The sequence below is a fragment of the Ursus arctos genome, unplaced genomic scaffold (genome assembly GCF_023065955.2).
Source record: "Ursus arctos isolate Adak ecotype North America unplaced genomic scaffold, UrsArc2.0 scaffold_19, whole genome shotgun sequence".
Lineage (NCBI taxonomy): Eukaryota > Metazoa > Chordata > Mammalia > Carnivora > Ursidae > Ursus > Ursus arctos.
The window spans coordinates 25,194,397-25,218,296 of NW_026622863.1; the positions used below are offsets into that span (position 1 = coordinate 25,194,397).

The 23,900-nt window shown below is 43.1% G+C and overlaps 1 protein-coding gene across 1 annotated transcript in view; it reads left to right on the forward strand.

Moving 5' to 3' along the window:
• The window catches only part of ZFHX3 (zinc finger homeobox 3), a 1,297,849-nt gene that overhangs the window by 644,283 nt on the left and 629,666 nt on the right, over window positions 1–23,900 (forward strand). Inside the window, exon 10 of the mRNA XM_057314209.1 lies at window positions 19,622–19,854. The gene's annotated coding sequence lies outside the window, so the exon portion shown is untranslated. The remainder of the gene's footprint in view (window positions 1–19,621; window positions 19,855–23,900) is intronic.

The window sequence follows — 23,900 nt, forward strand, 5'->3', positions numbered from 1 at the left end:
CTGGCCTGTAAACATTAGCTTTGTAGGTGTTAAGGAGACACAGGGCATTTTCTGTGTTTGGATTGGGATTTTGACAAAACCATATGCATAGGAAATAAATTTAAATTATAAGGTTCTTTAAAACGCTGAGTAGTTTTCAAAAGGAAACCAACAACATAATACTGATGTGAGAAATCTTTAGAAAAGGCTTGAAATACTGTTAAAAAGAAGATTCCCTGCAGAGTTCTAAAATAACCATTTAAACCATTTTTACATTCCTATTTATTTGGATTTGAAACAAAACTAGATAGAAACGTACATATTCTCTTGCTATCATGACTGTCATTTTCTTCATGACATAAAAAAATACAAACCTGTAATAACTCCCAAGTAAGAAATGTGATGGGTAGACAGATATATATGAAAAAGATATTTTAAATAACTATTTAACTAAAAAATGTTTAAAATATATACATATGAAAATATTTTAAATGTGTTTGGAATAGTTGAAATAAGTGGATTAAAATGTTTAAGAATTATGTTCCCTTTACTAATGATAATGTTATTTCTTAGATTGATTTAAATGTAGTATTTTTTTTGTGAAATCATTTTTAAATCATCTCTTTAAGGCAGAAAAGATCCAGAGTAGGTCCAGACTTACACTCCTCATCTAAGAGTATGATTACTTCTGAATATTTACAAGAGAAAAAGTATATCAGAAGCTTTAATCTCAAAGCATCACCTTTAGGACAATTTCTAAATGTCCCTTTTGTAATTTCTGTGAAGAAACTAAAATTCCATATGCGATTTTTTTTTTTTAAATAAGTACCTGTTTTCATTTTTTGGTTGCTGAGAGTTGTCACCACTCACACTATTTCGTTTGCTGAAGCGAACTGGAAATGTAAAGAAATCAACGGGAAAAGAGTCCAATACTTTGATTTTTGATAGAGCATTTTAATTTTTACTAGTGGTTTTTATCATTCGATGTTTAATTTGTTTCAACAGCAATTCAGAACTACCTTTTATTTAAATCATTACTTATATAAGTAATTTTTCCTTCTTGGCTTTATTAATTTTTTTTCTGTCTTGTTTATACTTTCCAGCAGAGTGGAGTAAATATATTGTGTATACAGTGTTTCACTATGTTATTTCAAAAATAGTTTATACTATCAGTTGCTTAAAGATGATGTTTAGAAACTGTACATAGTTATATGGGTTATTTCTAACAAGAGAGTGAAGTACATTTTATTCTTTGTATACTAACTTTAACAACAGATTAATGTCTTCCTTTTGGGAAGCACAAATATTTATTATATAATTGCACTGGGGGGAAAAAAGGGCTAAACACCCAAAGTGTCAAAAGTCAAGCTTAACAAATTTAAAAGCAATGAAATGAAAACCCAGTTAAGCACAAAAGGTCTTTTTTGAATTTAGTGAAAAGCTGTTGCAAGAACTAAGGAAGACGAGATCTGTGCCTCCAGTATTCGGTTTATTAGGTCCAATGCTCGTCTTCAAAGGAATATCACAGCCGTGTGGCATTTAAGGATTTGGAGGAATTCTGAGAATTTAAGTGCTTTTTGCCAAAATGGATTCCGTGTGCACTTTAGCCATGAAAACTGATTTAGGACCTTTTCCTCACTCTTTGTCCTCCAGCTGTATTTGTACAGTTAGATAACTCCGGAATTATCAGGGCGCAGAGGTAGAAAAATCAAGGAGGGATGGACCTAAACAAAAATGATACATCTTTAGCAAAAGAAAAAAATCACACTCCTCTGTTGACAGTGAGGAGCACGCAGGTGTGGTCACAGCGCTGGCCACCAGCATCAGAGCCTGCACGTTTTCAGATGCTTGCAGGGGCGTTTAGATCTATCTTTCCTCGCCCAGTGCATATGAAGATGTTTGTAAATGGTTTTAAAGTAACATCGGGCATTGTCTGGATTCAGAAGTTCCAAAGCCATTCAGCAAAACCATATCGGCACTGCACTTTAGAAATAGGAGCCACGGGAATATGGTGTGGAATGGTCCTAAGTGCCCGAGGGAAGCGCAGAGCCAGGAGAGAGCTAGGCTGTGCCACCAGGGCTGACTTGGTTAGTGTCCACCCATGACCTGTCCCTGTCTTCATCCAGGTTTAAAGGAGGCAGCTGAGACCTAGTGTTCAGATAAAAAGGGCACAAAGTCAACCTTGTCTTATGAAAATCACACCCTATTCACTCTCAAGATTTTCAGCAAGAGCTGTTTCTTCCCTTTCCAACCCACCTCCTGCTCTCTCCTTCTGTCCATGGCTAAAACCTGGGTCTAGGTTTAGGAAGGGAAGTGACAGGGATCTTGAAAGACCTAATTTTGCGATGAGGGTTTCTTGTCCCTGGAACTAAAGGAATAAACCCAAAGAAAGGGAATGTGTCAGGAGAGGGGCTGAAGGGAAGCAAGTCTGAACTTTGAACAAGAAAGAATGAAGTAGGATTTAATTTAAAGCAGGGCATTGCTTTCTTTTTTATTAGCTTTGATTGTGTATATGACATTGCACAGTTTTCTTTTTTTTTCTTCCTTTCCTTCATTCTTTCTATTTTTAATTTAAAGCCAATTTGGTAACATGGGGCTCGTTCTGTAAATATAAAAATAGAATAGTACAATAGCCCATGTGCAGGAGGGGAGGAGATGGGGGCAGTTACCCTAGCTATGAAGATCACTGAATTTCTTACACAAAGAACAAATCTCTCCATCCTGCATTGTCATTAGGACAGAAAGATTTTTCTCTTTCTTTCTTTCTTTCTTTCTTTCTTTCTTTCTTTCTTTCTTTCTTTCTTTCTTTCTTTCTTATCATTTCAATATAAGAGAAGGACCCCTCTCAAGATGAGGTTCCTGTTTTGCAGTGTTGGATACGTTGTTATTATAAAATGCGGTTATATTCTCTGCCTCTTCCGTTAACAATGGGGGCAGGGGTAGGGGGTGGGTCCGAGGGGCCTGAAATGACAGAATGAGGGACACACAATAGGATGGCCGTGACTCTGAACAAATAAATAAAACATGTGAATCACAGTCTCTGCTCTCTTTCCCTCCTCCCTCACCCCCCAACTGTGATTAAATTTGCTGTGGTCATTTCCCAAATGTCTGCCTGATAAAAGAAGAAGCAGCCACAGAAGCAGGGGCAGTGGCAGCAGCCGAAGCAGGGGCAGCAGCACCCAGAGCTTTTTCTCACACCGTGACTTCAAGCGAGGGCCCTTCCCGGAGCTGGCAGTCTCCACTCCTGCCAGTCAATCCTCCCAGCACAGACGCGCATGCCGTTTTCATTAGCGAAAATGCTCCACGTCTGATTGCTGTCCCCCACAGCCCCCTCAAATGAAAAACAAAAACAAAAAGCAAAAAACAAACGACCAACCCTAGAACACAACTCGGCCCCCTTAATAAACAGCTTCCCCAACTACCCCCGGCATCACACCGAAACCCTGGGCGCCTGGAGCTCAGTAATGGGATTTCTCATACCCCTTCCCACAGCCACCAACGCAGCTTCCCAGCAACCTATTGAATGCACAGGGGGAGAAAAAGAATACATTTTAATAAATCGAGGGGAAAAATGATTTTGGTCCTCTAGCCCTGTTCTTTAGTAATAGAAAAAGGTGAGGTTGTTGGGGGGAAGAGGGGGGAGGAATTTAATATTGCAAGAGATAATAGCAACTATGTTAATATCCGGAATTTTCAATGTACCATAAGTACATTTTGTTTTTCCTTTTAGCACGATTTATAATTAAAGATTTTAATCTGGCTTCACATTGAGTTAATAAGCCCTTTGATTGATTAGGATTCATAAAATTGCCATTTCCCGCTGATGCTTTGTGTTTCTGGGGATGTTCTTTTGAAAAGCTGGGTTAAGGTGAATAGGAAGCAGCCATTGTTTGGGCTGAGCTGTGCCAATTCTGGGAACTCGGAACTGCTTTATTCAGAGTTTGTCCCCTGCAATATCTTGTTGTTCAGCCAAATTAATGCAGATAGGATCTGCTGGGCTACAGTTTAGCCATTTTTAGGGGAAAAGTTTTTTTATTATTATTATTTCAGCAGGTGTTCCATGCAATTTCTGCCTCTGTTTCCTGACCTGTTCTTTGCCTTAAGAAAAATAAAATAAAAACCACAATGAAATAACATCAAATTGATAAATAGAATGTTACAAACTGTTTCAAAGATAAAAGAGAGAAAGGCACAAACCAAATGAATATGAATGCCGTAAACCCAAGAAAACTGGGCTCCGATTTTCTTTTAAAAATTCAACTTCAGAGGCTGTATAACCAATAAATTATCCTCTTGCATTAATGGCCAATACAGCAATATGTGGGAAGTGTCCTCCTTCAGCTAAAGGGATGTCTTAGAAATGTAAACACAAATGAATAAATAGGAGCGAAGGCCGAGGGAAGGAGGCGGGCGAGGCGGTGTACTAATGCTGTTTATCAAGTTAAATAATACATCCCGCCACCCCTCCCTCTAGAACCAAAGCAAAATTAAGAGCAAAATCAAGAAACAATGATAAATTCTGCAAAGAAGAAAGAAAAAGAGAGAAAGAAAAGAAAAAGCTGGAAAGAAAAGAAAAGAAAGAAAAAAGAATTATAAGAAAGAGCTGGTGATTTGAAATGTCCCATCAAAGGGCCCCTTTTCTTCAGTTCATTGTACCCGACATGTCTATACGGGAGTGTGTACAAGAGAATTCTTTCTTCCCCCCTTATTTTTAGCATGGGGGAAAAAAGTGACTCTCTTCAGCTTCCGAAGGGCCTCACGGTGGGGACTGAACCAGAGCAAATTCCCTTTGTGTTCCTTGCTCTGAGGGGACCTGCTATTGTTGACTGCGGGGCCTCTTGTAAGATCCAGCCGAGCTGGGGGCTGTGGGTGAAGCCTCTTCAGATAACACTCAGCTTGTTTGGGATTTGATACTGCCTCTCCTCTCCTGTCACCCACCCCAATTTACTTGGCATGACCAGCATTTTCCGATCCTTTTATCATTCAGATGTTCTCCAAATGCAAACATTTTTAGGGCTCAGTGAGAACAAACGAGAAGCCGTGTCCAGGGCCTGTCCAGCAGGGAGGAAGTGCCCAGGAAGCCTCCCCCCGGGGGGGCTGGGAGGTGCTGCTGAACTCCTTTCTCTCCCACACCTTTACCTGGGACTCTTCCTGGCTTTCATTCCTAACGTGAAACCCCCATCTCCGTGCCTGTGTTGCCAAGACCTCGTCCCAGCCAGCATGTTCAGTACTCTCCTCACTCAGTCCCCACCACACATCCTCATCAGCCCCCTGATCCGCACGGTGCTCTGTTCCCCCCACCCCCCACCCCGGCCAGGCCCTGTTCCCCCTGAGCTTTCTGGTTTTGCCATAAAATAGCAAACACCAGCACAAAGTAGATAGCGACCAAACCCGCAGAGTGAAACGAGTTTGGGTTTCTAAACAGACAGCGATGTCGCTACCTACCCCAGGAGTCCTTGCTTTGCCATCTCTGACCTCATGAATCCAGACCTGCAGGCCTGATTGGTGGGCTTTTAAACGTGACTAATGAAGTAAATTTAACCCTCAGGGGGGAGAGCCCCCTCCCTACAACCAAATAGAGTGTGCCCTGATGCGTTATTTTTTTTGCAAGAAGAAAAGAAAAAGAAAGCAAGAAAACAAAGCCCAAAACACACATTTGTGGCAATGCGAAAATAAAATAAATTTAAGACACCCCCCCCCTTTTTTCCTACCCCAGGTCCTAGGCAATGACAGCAGAGAACGAATAATTCCCGGTGCAGTGTCTTACATCAGTTAAAGGTACCTTTGAATGAATGTCAGCTCCTTTCTACCTTAGTGCCAGTCGATCGATGCTTCATTAGGGCCGAATTGTCTTTTGCCCATGCAACCTTGAAAACAGTCCCTTTAATTACCTGTGAGGAAGTCGGGACCCTCCTTTTCCCCTCTATCTCCCTGTCTGCCTTTCCTCCTCTCTCTGATTTCTCTCTCTCTCTCAGCTCAGGGAAGTGGGGGTGGGTGGATGGGGGTCACTCAGATTTATTCAGTCAGTCTGAGTACATCACTCCTTGATAGAGAAGCTGGGAGGAGAAGAGAAGGTGGGGGCGGGGGGGATATAGAAAAGAAAGAAATATCGGACCCTGAGGTGAGAGGGCAGGGTTCAAGTCCAGACTACAGATCTATTGAAGAGGTTCAGCCAGGCAGGCCTCCACTTGACTTTCTCAGCAGCCAGCTTTATGGATTCTCAGCTGCTCCCTTTACACCATGGCGCCTTACATCTCCCCGCTGCTAATTACCAGGGGTTTCTAAATAACGCAGAATCAGGCCCTGCCAGGGACCCCAAAGGATCCTGAGTGGCCTTTATCCAGGTCTCAAGGAAAAGGGGAACCTGTTGCCTCAATCTTTCAGAGAGATTGGAGAGAGAGAGACAGGACGCAGTACAGCTTGATGTAATCCCTCCCATCAAAACCGAAGGCGTTCCAAATAATTGTAGGCCTGGCAAGTTGAGCACTGGAAGAAAGTGCATAAATAATCGTATTTGTTATGCACTATTAAAAATTCAGAAAGATTTTAAATTCAAGTGATAATCTGGTCATCCTGAGGGATAGGCTTGTATTTAATAGCCAGGTATTTTTACCTATTCAATTATGATGAGAAATATTCTAATGAAGTCATAAACCTCAGCAGAGAATGTTAATCACCTGTGCGTGCTCTGTTCGCGCCGTGTTGAAAAACATACCTGCCCGAGTGGAGCTTCCCCCCAACGCAGTAATTCAGTATCGTATTTGGAACCCATCTTCCCTTCAGAGAGGTCCCCAGGCACTGGAAATAGATGGCTAAAAACTACAAAGCTCATCTGATCTTCTCTCCAGTGGCTGTAGTTCTATCCAAGCAAGGAGTCAGGGGTTAAGAATGCATTTCCCCCCAACATTTACACAACAGAATGAAGTTACATTGCACTACCCCCCTTCCTAACTCCCCCAGCACCCACTCCCTGCCACACACACACACAAACTCTGGGTTTAGGGCTCCCTGATAAAATACTAGATGCCAATTCAATTTAAATTTCAGATAAACAACAGATAATTTTTTAGTATAAGTATGTCTCAATTCTTGCATGGGGCATACTTATCTTTAAAAAATGCACTGTTTACCTGAAATTCAAATTGAACTGGGCATCTTGTGTTGTTTGTTTTGTTTTACTTGCTAAATCTGGCAACCCGATGCAGATTCCTTTTAAGTCTAGGTATTTTCTGCCAACAAATGAGAGCAGTGATGATTTCAAGTCACTTAAAAAAAACATAATCGTGAAAGGATTTATTCACCCATTTTCAGGTCTAGCTTATGACCCTGGAACCTGAGATGTGATGCGGTGTCTGTACGCAGTGTATGTACACAGAGTATGACCTGCTCTGTCCACAGCCATTTCATTCAGTCTCAACATATAATCTCTGCTGGTTGAAGAGGTTACAGCAGGCAGGTGCCTGCCCATTTGGTTTGGTTGTATGAAACTGAGGACCCTGGATAAATAAAAAACCCTCCAACCCCTGTTTGCACACCCCTGTTTGCACATGCTCAGGCCGTGCCATCATCCTCATGTGGCAGTCCTCATGCATCAGCCCAGTACTCCCAAGACTGCATCTGAGGCATGTATACATGGCCCCCATGGGCCCTGCACGGGCCCACAACTTCTAGTCTAGCAACACGCGGTGAGCCTTCACGCGCCCTAGATCTGGTCACTGGAAAGCGTGTGGAGAGGAGGGGGGAATGTATCCTACATCCATGCTCAGCACTTGACCTCACTCAGCAGCCTGTGATGTCACCCCATTAAGCTACAATAAGCACCAAGAAGGCAGGAGTCCAGGGCCCCGGGAGAAGAGGCAGAGGGAGGAAGGGGAAAGACATTTCTGCATGTGCGTTGTCGGCTGGACTGAGCCGTCTTTGTGCTCAGAGGGTCCTGTGTAAGGGAAAGGGAGAATGGCAGGACCCAGGCCTCAGTCTCGGTATGCGGGGTCTTCACGCTTACTCTCAGCCGGGAGGTCAGAGAGCATTTTCATAGCCTTTACGGAGTCTGCTAAATAAATAGAAGAATTGGATTTCTATTTACGTGTTTCTGTCTGCATGTTTTTAATGCTTTGTACGGGGTAGGGAGGGAGGCATGTCAGATCTCACGTAAGTTGGCTGGGTCCAGTATAAATACTCAGAGAGACAAGAATATTTGGGATGCAGATGAGTGGGTAGAGAGTGAGGGTCAGGCTGATCTGACGCTTTTGGATCACTCCTGCTGGGTGGGCAGGGGGCAGTGCTGCCATTTCTGGGAAGAGCAGAGGAAATGTGGTCTTCGACACTGCCAGAGTCTATTCTGGAAAAGCATCTCATTTGCCTGGATCCAAATCCCCTACACTTAGGAAGCATAGGCAAAGTGATGCATGACCACACCTTTGTGTGTGCCCAGACTCAGGCCGGCTCACCACAGTGTCCACAGAGACCTCGGACAGTGAGCACATTGATGCGTGGTGCACGAGGTTGATTCTGCAGACGTGCAAATATGGTGTTCCTGGTCTGGGTTGTAACCAAGGCGTATTTGTAAATACCAGCACGCTATTTGATCTAGAAAACAGTGAAGGTGATGTAAATTGATTTTCGGAATGATATTGTTTCTTAAGGGGGAAAAACAGCCAGTGGTCAACACTTAAAAGAGAAAAGAGGAAGTATGTATGTGACTTCTTGAGAATCAGGGAATAGAATTTTCTCTGGAGGAAGGTATAATGATTCTTTCTTTTTCCCGTTTGACTGATGCTGCTGTGGTTTGTCATTTTCTGGTAAGGTAGGAAAGAATGAGATGAGGACTCCCTGCTAGAAAATTCTGGTGAGACCAGAAAGTAAGATTTCAGATCTTTGGGGTCCTGAAGGAAAAAAGGGTTGTTTGTGTTCTTTATAGAGCTTCTGCTCATGAGAGAAGACATGTTTTTCCTGAAAGTCGATTATAAAAGTAACTATATTTAAAAAAAAAAAAAAGGCAACTACAACAAAACAAAGTTTAGCCTGCCAAGCAGATATGTCCTCTTTCATTGTCTCTCATCTATGAGTGGAATGGGCCCGGTGGCTTTGAAGCAGTTACTTCTGGGGACCATCGAGGCCTTTGTCCCCTTGGGCCCACATCCCATGAAAGCCACAGCCGTGTCACACCACAGAAAAATTTTGTTTAAATAAAACAAGTCTACATTACCTGTTATGATAATGGGCTCCCAAAGCCTTCCTCTAACGTGAGTCCCTGGAATATGTAGCTTGTAGCTGCAGAGGCAGAGCTGACTAACCTCTGGGGTATTTGGGATGGAGACTCGCGCCCTCATGGCATGGAAGTCGACCATGTAGTCTGAACACCTCCTTCTATTCCCATATGTGAATGTGCAGAGAAAAACAGCGTCAAAAAGCAATTTCTTGCTGCAGTGAGTTTAATGTATTCAGTAACCTTCTGTTTATTTGGGTATTATTTGCTGAAGACACTTGAAAGCTGTGGCGTAAGAGTGTAGGAAAACCCAGCCCAAGTGTTGATCCACTGCTCCCCTCTTGACACACCAATGGCCCAGACCCGCATGGGCAGACGGCGGAAGGGCTGTCGCTCCTTACTGCACCGCATCAAATAAGGTCAGTAATGCTGCTTGTGCTCCTTCCCCTTTCATTGTCCGTGTTATTGAGGAAACCCATAAAAGTTCCCTCTTTTGATATTTTGACCCACGGTGTTGCTCGCATGCTGCTTTGTGGTTTAGAGATTTAAAGAAACAGAGAGGGAAAAGGAGTGAGAGAGAGAGTTTGCCTTAGGTGATAAACAGCAGTGTAAGGCCAGAGGCCTTACAAAAAAAGAAAAAAAAAAAAAAGGGAAGAAGAGAAGCAGCCATAGCAACAAGGGAGTTTGGAAATGTTCAAGAGTTCAGGGGCTTTTGCAGGAAGAGGTGGGGGTATGTAACCAAGGGCGTAAAATCAGTTCCACCCGGCAACAATGTAAAGTAGAATTCCAGGCATTCACAAACTCATTGACACTGTAGCTTGAATGGAGGCGTATGACATACATGGCTGTGGGGGCCAAATGGTCACGTAAAAGACACCTGAAAAGCCACAGGTACACTTGATCAACTCTCCAAGTTTTTAAAGACAAAAAACCAACCCTGTTTGATGACATAGGTTACTGGTTTCTGTCTTCAGTAGGAATTTGAAATTAGATGCTGTCATTCCTGCCTTGGACACCACCTCCCCCACCCCCATAATCTGTCCTACAGGTCGTAGCTTCTCAGGCAGACCTCACTGTCTATGGCCCCTACCTCATCCGTTATCAGTGGTGTTTCTTGGAGTAAGATGTCTAGGTGACTTCGGATTCTACATGTGTCGCTGGTTTATTGAGATGACCACTGTCCCTTCCATATGGCTTACGTTGCCTGTCTGTCCAAGGCAAGGGGCTTCTTGAAAAAGTGGTGGAAGGAGGCGCTGCTGTTGAGAGCTTGTCTGATGACCAGGAGGGGCAGAAATACCTGTTTATTTTTTCCGACTGCTTCCATGCATGGTGTCAGGCTAGCCTAGGCGGTGATTCTGAATTGTCATGTCTCCACTGTGTTAGCAGACAGGCGTGTGCCAGGGAGGGAGGAATTAGGGGCCGTGTGAGGAACAGGACCACTTGGTACAGGAGATGGTGACATTTGTATTTTGTCTGCTGTCTGGACATCTCCTCTGACCCTTGCTTTGATGAGAGGCAGGATTGTTTCCTTGGAAAGAAGAGAAAATGTATAAGCCTTTTTTTTTTTGGAGAGATGTGATTTTAGAAATAAATACCTGAAGTTTTTGTTTCTGGAATGCAGTCAGTATGCACTTATTGTTGGTATACTTTCAGAGTTGGAGTTTGGGTTTAGTAGAACTCAAGTACAGAGTGCCTTTTTCCTTTTTTAATAGACTTTTTATTAAATTTTACTCCAGTACTCCTTGATGAGATTTTTTTAAAAAACTTTTATGCAGAGGAAATAGGAGACGGCATGAGATGAGAAGGTGGAGTCAGTGACATGAAGGCTTTCCTACTTTTTAGCTTAGTCTGGTTAGTGAAAAAAATAGTAAAGCAACGATAACGGTAGTCATTGACCTGTTATGCACGTATGTCAGGTGATAATGTGCTCCTCACGTTCAACACTCAGAATATTCTCATATGACCATCTGGTTGGTCCGCTTCTTTTATTCTCACGGTTTACTTAGATCAAGAGCAACAACAACAACAGCAAAACCAAAAAGCCAGAATGCAGAAATGAATAGTCAGTATCATTCCAAAAAACTTGTAAGGCGGTGAGCTGCATATATGAAGAATTAAGACAGGGAGAAAAGTTACTTTAAAAGCAGTGGCCTTTTCAGTACTGCATCAGTAAGTCCCAAACTGGTTGTGCAGATTCCATATACTACTTTGTGGCTTGAAAGTCTGTAAGATTCCAGTAAACCCAAGACCCTAACTGGTCAGCTTTGCTCTCTTTACGGTATGTCTGCTTTCCTGGTAATGGGTAAGAGAGGGCTGATTTATGCCCTGGCATCATTTCACGGTGCTCCCGAGGAGTGGCTGAGCTGCTCCAGGTCTGCAGAGGGGCTTGGCCTGGCTGGTCTCAGGGCCCTCAGACATCGTTTCCCCAGTAAGCGCAGTTGTGACCTCTGTATTTCCAGGTCTCAGAGGCTACCCCCTTATACCCCTTAATTCATTAAGGAGTGACTGTAGAGCAGGGATCAAAACACAGGAAAATACTCTAGAGCTTTCTTCCCTTAGGGCTGAAAGCAGTGTTGGTGATGTTGAACTTGGAGCCATCAGCTGTTGAAGTTTTGAAGATAAACATCAGCCAGAAACATCAAGCCTACTTAGGGCCTGGATGGCTCGTGTTGAGTGAATAAATTCAGTTGGTCATAACTGAGTCAGGTTTCCTATTCGCTCAGCACGTGATGAGATAGAGAACTTACTGCTGGTATCTTTTGGATGCTCGGGTCAGATAAACACTCAGCAAATTAACACAAACTTGAAATGTAGGATTGGCCGATGCTCACCGTGCAAGTTTCCTTCTTTTTTAAATAAAGAATGTCATTGAATTAACCTATGCAAATACATCTTCCCAAATAATAAGACACAGATCCCTTAGTTAAATGTGTGCCTACCATGGATTGCTTTCATTTTAATAATGGCAGATTAGGTCTTCCTGTCATGGAGACTCAAAACAGAGTCCTCTGACAAATCCAGAATCTTGTGAGCTATGCAGAAGTGACTAGAAGAAAACCACATGAAAAGGAACTGCTTTAGAGAATCTGGCCTGACTAGGGGGGTGTTTTCGCTGCTATATCCCGGATGCCACTTTAGATGGCACACCCAGCAGCATTTCTTAACCATTTATTTATTCTAAGATATGTGAAAATAAAATTAACACATCAAATTCATGATCTTATAGATATTTTGGTTTAGCTTGCAGTTCAATGAAGTTACACTTTATGCAGATTGAATGAATTGCATTTCTTTTCTGCTGTACGTTGACTTTGGTGCTGCACGGTTTGGCAAGAATCATAAAAGTGGTACAAGAATGTCTGAAGTTGGCAAATGTCAACATTTTGGGTAACGTTGGCCAGGATAAATTGAGGCTGCAGCTCCCCAGATTTTCATCTCCAAGAAACCATTTTATTTTTTTTCTGATGTAGACTTCATTTTTTGAAATATCTTTTTCACCTTTAACAAATACACTCTTCATGCAGTCATTTATTTGTTTGTTCAAAGCTATGTATATCTGATAAGCATAAAGCAGTCAGTGTTACTGATTAGATTGGTGTAACTCCAGCCAACCCCAGTTGATAAGCATAGCATGTCCTTAGGACAGTTGTTTGCAAGAATCAGAAGCCACCTGAAGTTTGACCAGTGACAGGGAATTTATTTGAGATACAGAGAGACATCTCTTGGAAACCAAGTGCCAACATCAGGAACAGCAGATGGATCCGGGAATTGGAAGGTGACTGATACCCCACCAAGAATTTTCTCTTGGTTTTCTAGCACTGGTTCTCTCTATAGATCTTTATTCTCTCTTAGCAGACTCTCTTTTCCTGCTACCTTGTCCTCATGAGATATGGCAGATGGCTGTCCATAGTTCCCAAGTTATATTCCCCAACGTGAAAGACTGGTTCTCTCAGCTCGGATTCACTGTCTCGAGGGAAAGGACTCTCACTGGCCCTGCGTGGGCCAGATGGCCACTCTAATCTTACCGTTGGTCTACTGGTGCTTGCTCATACCAGCTCCTGAGAGCCAATGGTTGGATTTTCAGGAATTTCGGCAAGCAGGTTGTTAGATACAATTATTACTGAAAAGTACATTATTTACACTTACAATTAAATAAATTATATTTTAATATAATAATTCCTTATTCCATATCACTTCTTAATCAACTTGCTACATTTTACTATTTATGTTCTTGGTGTTATATTTATGTCTATTGTATCCAGACGGCAGAACTACTGTATAGTGGTACACTACTGTACATCTCTTCTCAACTCTCTGTTTGGTAATATAATGTTAGAAGCTTGAAACAGCCACAGTGGGAATATTTACACTATGGAAATTGGTGAGCACTACAAATCAGGGTGATGTCAGTGTTGTTTCCTGGAGAGCTGGTTGTTAAACATTTATTAGTACATCACTGAATCCACTCTACTCGAGGTGGCTATGGGGCCTAGGTCCCTTTCCCTGTAAAAAGATTGGTGACAACAATCCACACCATGAATGGGTCAGGGGAATGGAAATGCGACCATTAAGAGAATCACTGTAAGCTGGATTCTACACACCAGAATCTAAAGGCTTTGCTTTTATACATAGTGAATGAATATTCTGGTGCTTATTCATTTGTTTCTGTACTTTATGCTACAAAATGCCATGAGAAAGTCCCAGACACCATTGTTATTTGGTAACTTGATGACAATAATGATAATGATGATGGTAGCTCACATTTTGAGCACTGTTTTAAGACTTTTTATACATATGATCTTATATTATTTTCAGAATATCTGTTATTCAAACTGAATTCATTTTAATTCAACAAATATTTATCAAGCACCTGAAATATACCAGGTTCTTTTCTATGTGTATAAGATACATTAGTGAGCAAAACAGAGATCCCTGGTGTTTGTATTCTATCTGGGGCAGACAGACATGTAATATACATAGTAAAACTACACATCATAGAGTGCAGTGGAAGGTGATGCATCCAATGGAGTAAACCAAAGACAGAGTAGGGTGAGGGGAACTGAAAGGTCTGGGGATGGAGATGGGCTGTGATTGTAAATGGGTGGTCAGAGGGGAACTCATTGAGAAGATATTTAAGCAAAGACTTTAAAGAGGTGAGAGAGTTGCTTTTGTGGGTATTTGAGGGAAGAGTGTTCTAGGCAGAGGGAACTGCAATGGCATGGCCCTAAGGTAGAAGCATGCTTGGTATGTCAAAGACACATTAAAGAGACCAGTGTGGCTGGAGCCTAAGGAGAAAGAGGAAGATTCACAGCTAGTCAAAGATGTAAGGAGGTGAGGGTATAGATAACCTGGTAAGACCTTGGAAGAACTTTGGCTTTGACCTTGAATAGAAAGGGGAGCCATTAAAGAGTCTTGATCAGAGGAGTAACATGACCCCACCTAGGTTTCAAAAGGACCACTCTGGCTTCTGGATTCAGAACAGAGGGCAGACGTAGAAAGCCTATTGTTGTAATCCAGGTGAGTGATGGCATTAGCTCTGACCAGGGGAGAAGTGGGTAGGGGGCAGATTCTGGGTGCATTTTAAAGATAGAGCCGAGAAGATTTCCCTGTGGTTCAGATGAGGGCTAGAGGAGAGAATTCAAGGACAACCCCTGTGCTTTTGCCTTGGCTTGAGCCATTGGGAGGTTGAACTTGCCATCACCTAAGGTAGGTAAGTCTGAGGGATGGGTAGATTGAAGGGAGAAAAATAGTTTAGCCAAGTTGATTTTCAGATGGCTATTAAAAATCCATGTGAAGATGCAGAGTCTCCCATTGGATATTGAAATTCAGATTTTCCAAGGGAAGCCTGAGCCACAGATGCAAATGGAGGAGTCCTTGGAACATAGCTGGTATTTAAAGCCATGAAACTGGCGGTGATCACCAAACAATAAGGATAAGGAAGAAAGCGAAGAAAAAAATTGGTGATGCAAGAGAGGAAAGGGAGACTAGCTAGAGAGACTTTTCAGTCAGCAGGAGGAGTAGGTTCTAGTGTAAAGTGAAGGGATTGGCTCTGGGTAAGAGTGGAAGTAGTTTATGTGTGGTAATAAGATGGCGTAAGATGAACGTGCAGACGCTCACTGGGGGGTGAATGTGGTAGTCAGGAGTCTTTGGAAATTCGCTTCTCATCGCTTCACTTTTCTTGGTAAAGTAGGAAGCAAGGTCCTCAGCTAAGAGTGAGGATGGGGAAGAAGGCATCGATGGTTTGAGATGAAAGGAGAAAATGTCATAGTCATCCTTGGAGAATGAAATGGTAAATGAACTATATAAATACACCGTGCTCTCTGAACAGCATAAAAGGTGCGCTGGAGACTGATGGTCATGTTATGGGTACAATGGTTATTTTTCCATCACAGTGCAGGAACCTAGGCTCAGAGAGCTTAAGTTACTTGCCTAAGCTTACACACCTAGTAAGTGGCAGTCAGGATTTGGGTTCAGGCAGTCCAGTTCCAGAATCCATCCTGTTAAGCACCACAAGATATGCTCTCGAGTTAACTAATAAACAACTGTAATTCTGCTCCTTATAAAGACTACTAAAATAACAGCACTTTATCTATGGAATATAAAAAATCCACAAATCAGATCCATCAAAGGTAGTAGCCTTAATTAAAAAGACAAAATGGGTCTTATGTAAAAATTCTCAGATAAGAAAGGCAGTGAGGTAAATTCTGGATTATGTCTCTTGAAGGGAAAGTTGTTACTGCAAGGTTTTCAAAAGCATTTAAATAGTAGGAGAAGCTGACCTGGAAACTAGGAATAAGCCAATCTAACCATATTGGGCAGTGGGGATCTGTGAAGTGAAACTAAAGGGCAGAGAAGGATGGCCTGAGCCCCAAACCAATTATATGTGAAACAAAGATTCCCATTAGGAAAAGCAAGATATCTTGAGTTTTTTAAAAGCCACGCAATTCGTAAGTGTCCCATCAAATAATGATGGTTTGGAAGAAAAAGCTATTTGACATATTTGATCAAAAATAATTATAATTCATCTCTCTTGCTGGTCAACAGCTTTAAGATAGCTTTTAGGTTCTTTGCATGTTGGCATGTCTCTCCCCTGAAGAACTATCCCTGTTGGCAACTGCTGGTTGAGCCTTTACCAAGGGACAGATGTGAGTTCCAATCCACATCTGGGTATCAAGTGTTTTCTGTGCCAGACACTGGGGTTATGAAGATAAATAAAATATAGACTTGACCTCATGAAGATATTGATATGGAAATAACACAGATAAGTGAACAATCATTGTGTGGTGTGAAAAGTGAATGGCCAGTAAAATATATAAAAGATGACACTTCAGAAGCCATAATGAGCTTATCTTAATGCAACCTTCCAGAAAAATATAGGAATGTTGACAGGGTTAAAATCTTAACTTAGGACCTCGCTCTTCAAAGACCGGTCCACGTGGCAGTGGCAGTGTCATCATTTGGGGGCAGTTTTGTACACATGTTATGGTCTGAGAATCTCTGTCCTAAATTTTGGGATAAGGGAAGCAGATTCCCAGCCATGGGAGTGAATCTCTGGAAGTTCTGGTCACCTGGGAACTGCTTAGGGAACATAATTAGCCTGGGACACAAGTGACCTGTTGCATGCCCGCTACAAATTCCCTTGTAGAGCTGAGTCTTGGGGATGAGGGGAATTGTTTTTTTTCTTTCTTTTTTTAAAGATTTTATTTATTTATTTGACAGAGAGAGAGAGCAAGTGAGAGAGAGCATGACTGGGGAGAGGGAGAGGGAGAAGCAGACTCCCTGCTGAGCAGGGAGCCTGATGTGGGACTCTATCCCAGGACCCCGGGATCATGCCCCGAGCCGAAGGCAGACGCTCAACCGACTGAGCCACCCAGGCGCCCCAGGGGAATTGTTTACTAAGAAGTTTCTGTTGCCTGGATGCAGCATGTCATCCCATGGCCTGAGATCGCGCAATTAAGCCACCAAGAAGCAGGTGCACCATCGTGATGTAAAAGCAACAATGGCACAATTATTTCCAGCACTTGAAATCAGAATTCTAGAGTGTGAAAATGACTTTCCACTACATTACTATCTAGGTGAAGGCATGAAGTTACAGTGCCATTGACTTGCTTGGAAGTGTGCCTCTGTCTCACATTTTGCCACAGATTCTGATGAGTGTTTCCTGTTTGTCACCAGGACACTGAGCAGGGGCCAGAAAGCAGGTCTGTCAGGCCTGACAGCTGACCTCAGCAGGCTTGGAGAAGGCAGGGGCCAGGCAGGGGCCAGGCCAAGTCTTGACTGTCTCCGAGTGGTACCACTGCCGGGGAGCTGCCAGCAGCCCTCCCTGAGTGCCATGCTGTTTCTCTCAGCGGGACTCTGGTTGAACACATCACAGAATGAAACCTGCTGAATTGGCTTCTCCCAAAGAGCCAGAATATTTTTTATTAATCCTGTTCTTTGGCATCAAACTGCCTGAGTTCTTCTCCTTTCCCATATAGGCTTTCTTTATGAGCTTACCTGAAATTAATAGCAACTCTTTTGACCAGGGCAGCTCTTCTCTCAGCAGCCACTTTGTCCACTGGGCAAAACCATCATCTACATATAAGGGGGTCTAAACAGCAGAAAGAAATACAGAAGCGACCCGTGTCCAGATCATTTAGACCCCCAGTATATTTTACTGTATTTTTAAAGTAGAGGAAGAGCTCCTCATCCCCTAGCCTCATCACACACGTATTGTTTTCATACCATGCATTTATGCTGTGTGACCTCTTCCTTGATACGCTCATATTTTATTCTGGGCTGTCTTCAAGGAAATCCTAGCTTATTAATTGTTAAACACGTTAAGGAACTGGGGATTCATTACATGATGTTCTCAGTTCAGAAGGTTGGACAGCCAGATGCCCATCCCATATCCAGGAGGTTGATGTTCAGTAATGTATCATAATGTAGCTGGTGTAATGAAGCTGAGGTCCTGGGTGTGATTCCCAGGGCGCCAGTTAGCTTGGCTCTCTGGCTGCAGACTGTAACTCTGTTTTGGTGCTGCACTTCAAGTGTGTGGGGTTGGTCAAAAGGGAGACTGAACAAGGGGCTATGACCAACACGTCGTGGATCCCTCGGGAACAAGAACTCAGAGCACATTCCTTAGTGTGCGCATGTGTGTCCAGTCCTTGTTCCAGCCACTCCCAGCCAGGGCTGACTTCTACCCGCCTCATCTGAAGGCCTACCGCTCTTGCCTGCGCTCATGAAACTTATCCCATGCTCCCCTCAATTCCAGCAGTTAGTGTCCTTGTATTGTCTTCTCTGCTGGCTTGTAAATGCCTTGGAAACATAAACCATATTGAACACAGTTTTACATCTCTTACAGTGCTCTTGCGTGCTCAGTAGTTGTTGAAAGGGTGGAGAGAAGGATGAATGGATGGATGAGTAAGCATGCAAGTTGTCTTGGCAGATTTGTGGGCTAGGACCTCATAGGCACCCATCCAGGACAGATAACTCAGAGATGTAAAATATGGTATAATAATCATGCCTGATACTGATGCTACATCTTCCCCCAAACTGGTAAATCTGATAAGTAGCGTACATCAGTTACTCCTGGTATGCTGATAATGCGTAGAATTTCCCTTCCCGGCATCAGAACCAGATCTTTACAGATACTTAATTCGTGTCTAAAACCTCTCCAGGAGACTGTTCCCATTTTAGAGAAAAGGGAGCAAAAACACAGAGCAGTAGAATTGTTCTTCGTGAGATCATGTAGCGCATAGTAGAATCAGTGGAATTTGTGTGTATTAGTTACTTATTGATGCATAACAAATTATGCCAACGTATAGCAGCTTAAAACAACAATCATTGATGATCTCAGTTTCCCTCAGTCAAGAATTTGGGCACAGTTTAGCTAGATGCCTCTGCCGCTAAGTGTGTGACAAAGCTACAGTCAAGAGGTCAGCTGGGGCTGCTGTCTTCTCAAGGCTGGACTGGGGAGGATCCAGTCCAAGCCATTCACATGGCTGTTGACGGGTCTCAGCTTCTTGCTGGTTGCTGGCCACAGGCATCGATTCCTGGCCTTGGGCTGCATAGGGTAGCTTACATATGCCCATATGTTTCCCTCTGGACAAAGGGATCCGGCAGAGAGAGAGAATGAGCCAAAGAGAAGTCACAGTCTTTTTGTAACCTAACCTTGGAAGTGACACCCCATCACAATTGGTAGAAATGAATCGCTAGGTCCCACTCATCCTCAAGGGGGAGAGGATGACACGGGGCCTGAGGACCAGGAGATGGGGATCCTTGGGGGCCATCTCAGGCACTGTGGATCACAGTGTGTCCTGAGGATCGGAGCAGGACCATCTGCAAACTGCCTCTTGCCAGTCTGTACATACGATGTTGGTCAGAAGGTGGTGCCAGATAGGAGATCACAGAAGCCACCTGTCCCAAAAGTGAAATCTCTTTTCTCCATTTTGACAGAATGCAAAGCTAGAGGTGGCTTCTTGCTGGAAAGTTCTACCAACAACTCCTCACTTCCGGATTGGCACCTAAGCCTCTGACCTCCCTGCCTGAGTTTACTCTGATAGATGACGATGGATTTCTGGGAAATTCAAACAGATGTATAGCCTCCTTCTGCAGCCACAGTGAACTCTTCAGGCTGGGACCCTCTGCGATGGCAGGATTGCTTTCCCAGTGGGATCAGGGCTCAAATGGTGAGTTTGCGGGCGGAGGAAGGAAAGATCCTTCTTGATGTTTGGTGGAAACGAAACTCGGTTCTGAAACCAGTGGTCTCTTGTGTTGGAAATGAATGCTTCGAACTGACTAAAATCCCCTGGGAATGTATTCCTTTGTGTCTCTTAAAGCAAGGCTTTCAGGATAGATAGAATCAAAGGGACAGAGTGTACAGAATGAGGAGCGGAGGGTATTTTTAAGCCCCCTTTGCTTCGAATGGTCATCTGCCCTGCAAGCCCACTGTTATCGCCAAATCTCCTTAACTCTTTAAGCAAGATAATGACTTTTTTATTAAAGAGCAATTGCTAGATTATTAGCCACTGGGCTTAAAACACTGAAGAGTCATCACTCTCCTGCTTCCCTTGGCTCAGATCAACATGGTTTCAGCTGCTTCTGAGACGTGAAGTTCAGAGCAAGCAGTTCTCTCCATCTCTGCTCAGAATTAACCAATAAATTAGAATAACTAAGTGAGTGAGGGTGAGACAAAGGCAGCGTGGAAACCGGAGGCCGGGGCCGGGGTCGTCCTGAATATGAAACGAAGCATGGTTTATGTTTTGTATTTTATAGGTTTTAAAACAAAGCTAAAGTATAGCATTAAGGATCAAGGTCAGGGTGTTATCTTTTGTGGGGTGAATGGGGTAGGGGTGGCGAGGTCACAGCTTATGCCAAAGACTTGGCCCCTCCTTTCTCCGTAACATTTATTTTCCCGAGCTTCTGTCTAATTAATATAAGGCCTTGCTCGAGCACACTGGCCCTCATTGGGCCTGTCACTCGTTAATCAAGCGACCCTTCTAGCCTTGGGTAATGACCTTGAAAGAATATATCAGCCCATGATGGCGGAAGTGAGGAATTAAATTGTTTCTCTGAGTGCTTATGGTCATTGCTGACAATTTATATCTCGCAGCTGCCCTGGGCTGGCCATGCCGGCCATTGTGAGGCCATCATTTTCCTGGCCGGGAATGGATTGTGTGCCGGACAGGGACCAAGCTGGCCTCCTGTACATCTCCATCTTTATGGTAGTTTCCCCTCCCCCCACCTGCTTTTAATCACGTCTTTGTTTGAGAGGCAGGGATTGTACAAAGTTAAAAGCTTTGTCATTAAGGCCACCAAGAGCCAAAAGCTTGGGGTAAATCGTGTGTCTGGCTGTACCTTGCTTTGTCTCCAAGCACACTGCTGTTGCCTCTGCTGATGTAAGGCTTAAAAGGGAAGTGTCTTGAGAATTATGTTAGCTCAAAACTCATAAGAGAAAAATTACTGGAAATATTAAAAGGCTGCAAAGGGTGTATTGTGTACAAGTGATTAAGCCTGAACCCTTTCGGGGTCTTTCTAGGAGGTCAGGGAGATATTGGCTGCTGGTCCTGAGGGGAATAGGCAAGGATGGGGACTTTCATCCTTTTACCTTTTATGGTGGTATATTTAGACTTAGTGGTATCTTGGGGTACGCTCATGTGCAGCTGAAGTCGTACCCTCCTACCAAGATAAATATTATATTTACCCAAAATGAGGCACCCTATATCCACTCAGAACCCGTGCACCCCCGTCTCTTTCACTGTTTGCTGTCCTTGAAACTGAGTGAATTTTAAGAGCTCTTTTCCTGGGAGAGAGTCTTTTTCATTGTTTTACTGCACCACAGTTGGGTTTGCAAAAGAATTAAGAGGAAGATTCTCCCTGTTAGCTAAAATTTGTCAATAAATAACATACCTTTGCATAGCTCAAGCTACAATTACCAGAATTTGTATGTGAAGCTTTATAAATACAATGACATAGCTTGGATTTGTCCTGGGTTTTCTTTGTATACAGACATTCACTAGTTACCACTAAATGTATGTGCTAAAACTTCAGAGAAGAGAAATCACCAGCAGGGACCTCCACAGATGGGGAGAAAGTTAAGTACTTGTAAAACCTAAGCTAGGGTTCCTTCCTCTTGCTGGCTCCTGGCTTCATGCCTAGGTCTGTTTACCATTATTGGACGGTGCCTTCCATACACAGGGAAAATCCTTTCTCCTGAGGTCTGTATGGTATAAGAGCTTCTGCAGGATCACAGCTCACCCTTGAAGTTGGGGATCATCCTTCCCTGACTGTGTTATGCAGAGCGGTTGGTGGAAGGGTAGGGATGTGTTGAGGAGAGGTTCTGTCTGATTGCTCAAGCACACTAGCCCTCCAGGAAAATAGGACAGTTATTCATTCTGTCCTCAGCCCATATGGGAGAAGACTGTGTACAAATGTGGAAAATGAAGACTTCTGGCAACACCAGTGAGAATGAAGGCAGATTCGTAGAATGCCCGCTGACCACTTACGTGCGGATCCTCGTAAGATTCATACCACCGTGTGTGTCCTTTAAGGGGGAGCTCATGGAAGGCAAGGGCCACATTGTTTTTATCTTTGGATTCTTTACCATGTCGAGTATAGTGGTTCACATACACCAGGCACTAAAGGAAAAAGAAAAAAATTGGTTGAATGATGGGATCCATCCATCCGTTCCATGATTAGAACATGTGAATCAAGCTGGTTCTGCAGCTCTTCGACAAAACTGTCATGAAAGTGATTCTCACCCTGTGCCTTCCTGTTTTCATTGCATGCATCTATTCTAATGGAAAGAGCACAAAACGGAAAGTCAGAGCCCTCACTTTTGTCCTGATGCCACCATTCCTTTGAACATCAACTTTGCAAGAGGGTTATCCCTTCTCTGGAAGCATCAGAGTCTATAAGTTATAAATGCAGGGCTTGGACTTGCTAATCTCTACGGTTCTTCCCAGCATGACATTACTGTAATTTTAGAGGACTGCTGTCGCTTCATGGGAGAGAAATCCAAGGCATGGGAAGAGAGTGTGTCTATGTGTAAAAATGGTCAGGATTGCCTGTGTGCCTTACCCGTGGTAGGTACCCACAAAGGCGGGTGGAATTGGTTTGTGGAAGGAATTAGATGGCAGCCAAGAAACCACTCAATTCAAAGCCATGTCCACACTCAGCCTTCTGTCCTTCCCTTACTCAGACATTTATGTCAACTATTGACCATGGCTCTTGGCACAAGCAGAACTGTTCATTATTTATTCACTATATTTTTGAAATATAATTCTAGCAATAAGGCTACTACTGACTTGAAGGGTCTACAAACTGAAATGATGGAGATTTTGAAAATTTCATTTGCTTTTTTACCTAAGTTCTTCAAATCAGTCACCCCCTTTGGTACTGTCATTGAGTTGGCTAGATGTTTACTTAACCATCTGCTTCTGTATTTTCACTGATGAAGGTCTTAATTGCTATCTCTAAATACTATAGGTTTGGTGGTTTGTTTGTTTTGGTAAAGGATAGAGTTCGAGCATGCAAGAGACAAGGCAAAATCAAGGAGGGGAAGCTTCAAAAAGAGGTGACAGAGAAAACATCATCCATCTCCTTTCTTAGTTTATTTGTCATCCCTTCCTTCAAAACATACACATAAAAAAACGGAGCTTTCTTTCCCTCAGCACCACATCAATTGCAGTGAAATGTGCTAAGCATCCAGGGTGAGTGACCATTTGCAAGGTGGATGGTGCTGTTTGAGCATGTGAGAAATGCCACGAGTGTGGAGCGTGCTCCCAAGTATGTCAGTGAACTTTCCCCATTGGACAGAGCCACCATATCACAGGGGAGACAGCACCAACCCCACCTCTAAAGTGGCACCTGAGATGCAGTGAGCAGAATGTGCAAGTCCAGGGAGGGCACAGGTGGTTATGAGTTTGGAAACCACTTAGTGTCAGGGCTTAAATCTGCATGGTAAGAGATCTCATTGTACCAGGCAGGTACTGTGTGCCAAAAATTCTTTGCTAAATAGCTTTTGTGTGTTTTTGCTTCTTTAGCTTTAAAAAACAACAACAACAACAAACTTTTCAAATTGTAAATAATCCCAAATCATTTCATGGCAAGTCATGTATATTTGTTATCCCCCAAAACAAAGAACATTCATGCTCTGATGCCTATGGTCATTGAGTGAATAATGATGAATTCTTCCTATATTCATTAAGTGCAGACATATATAACTAACAGTCAG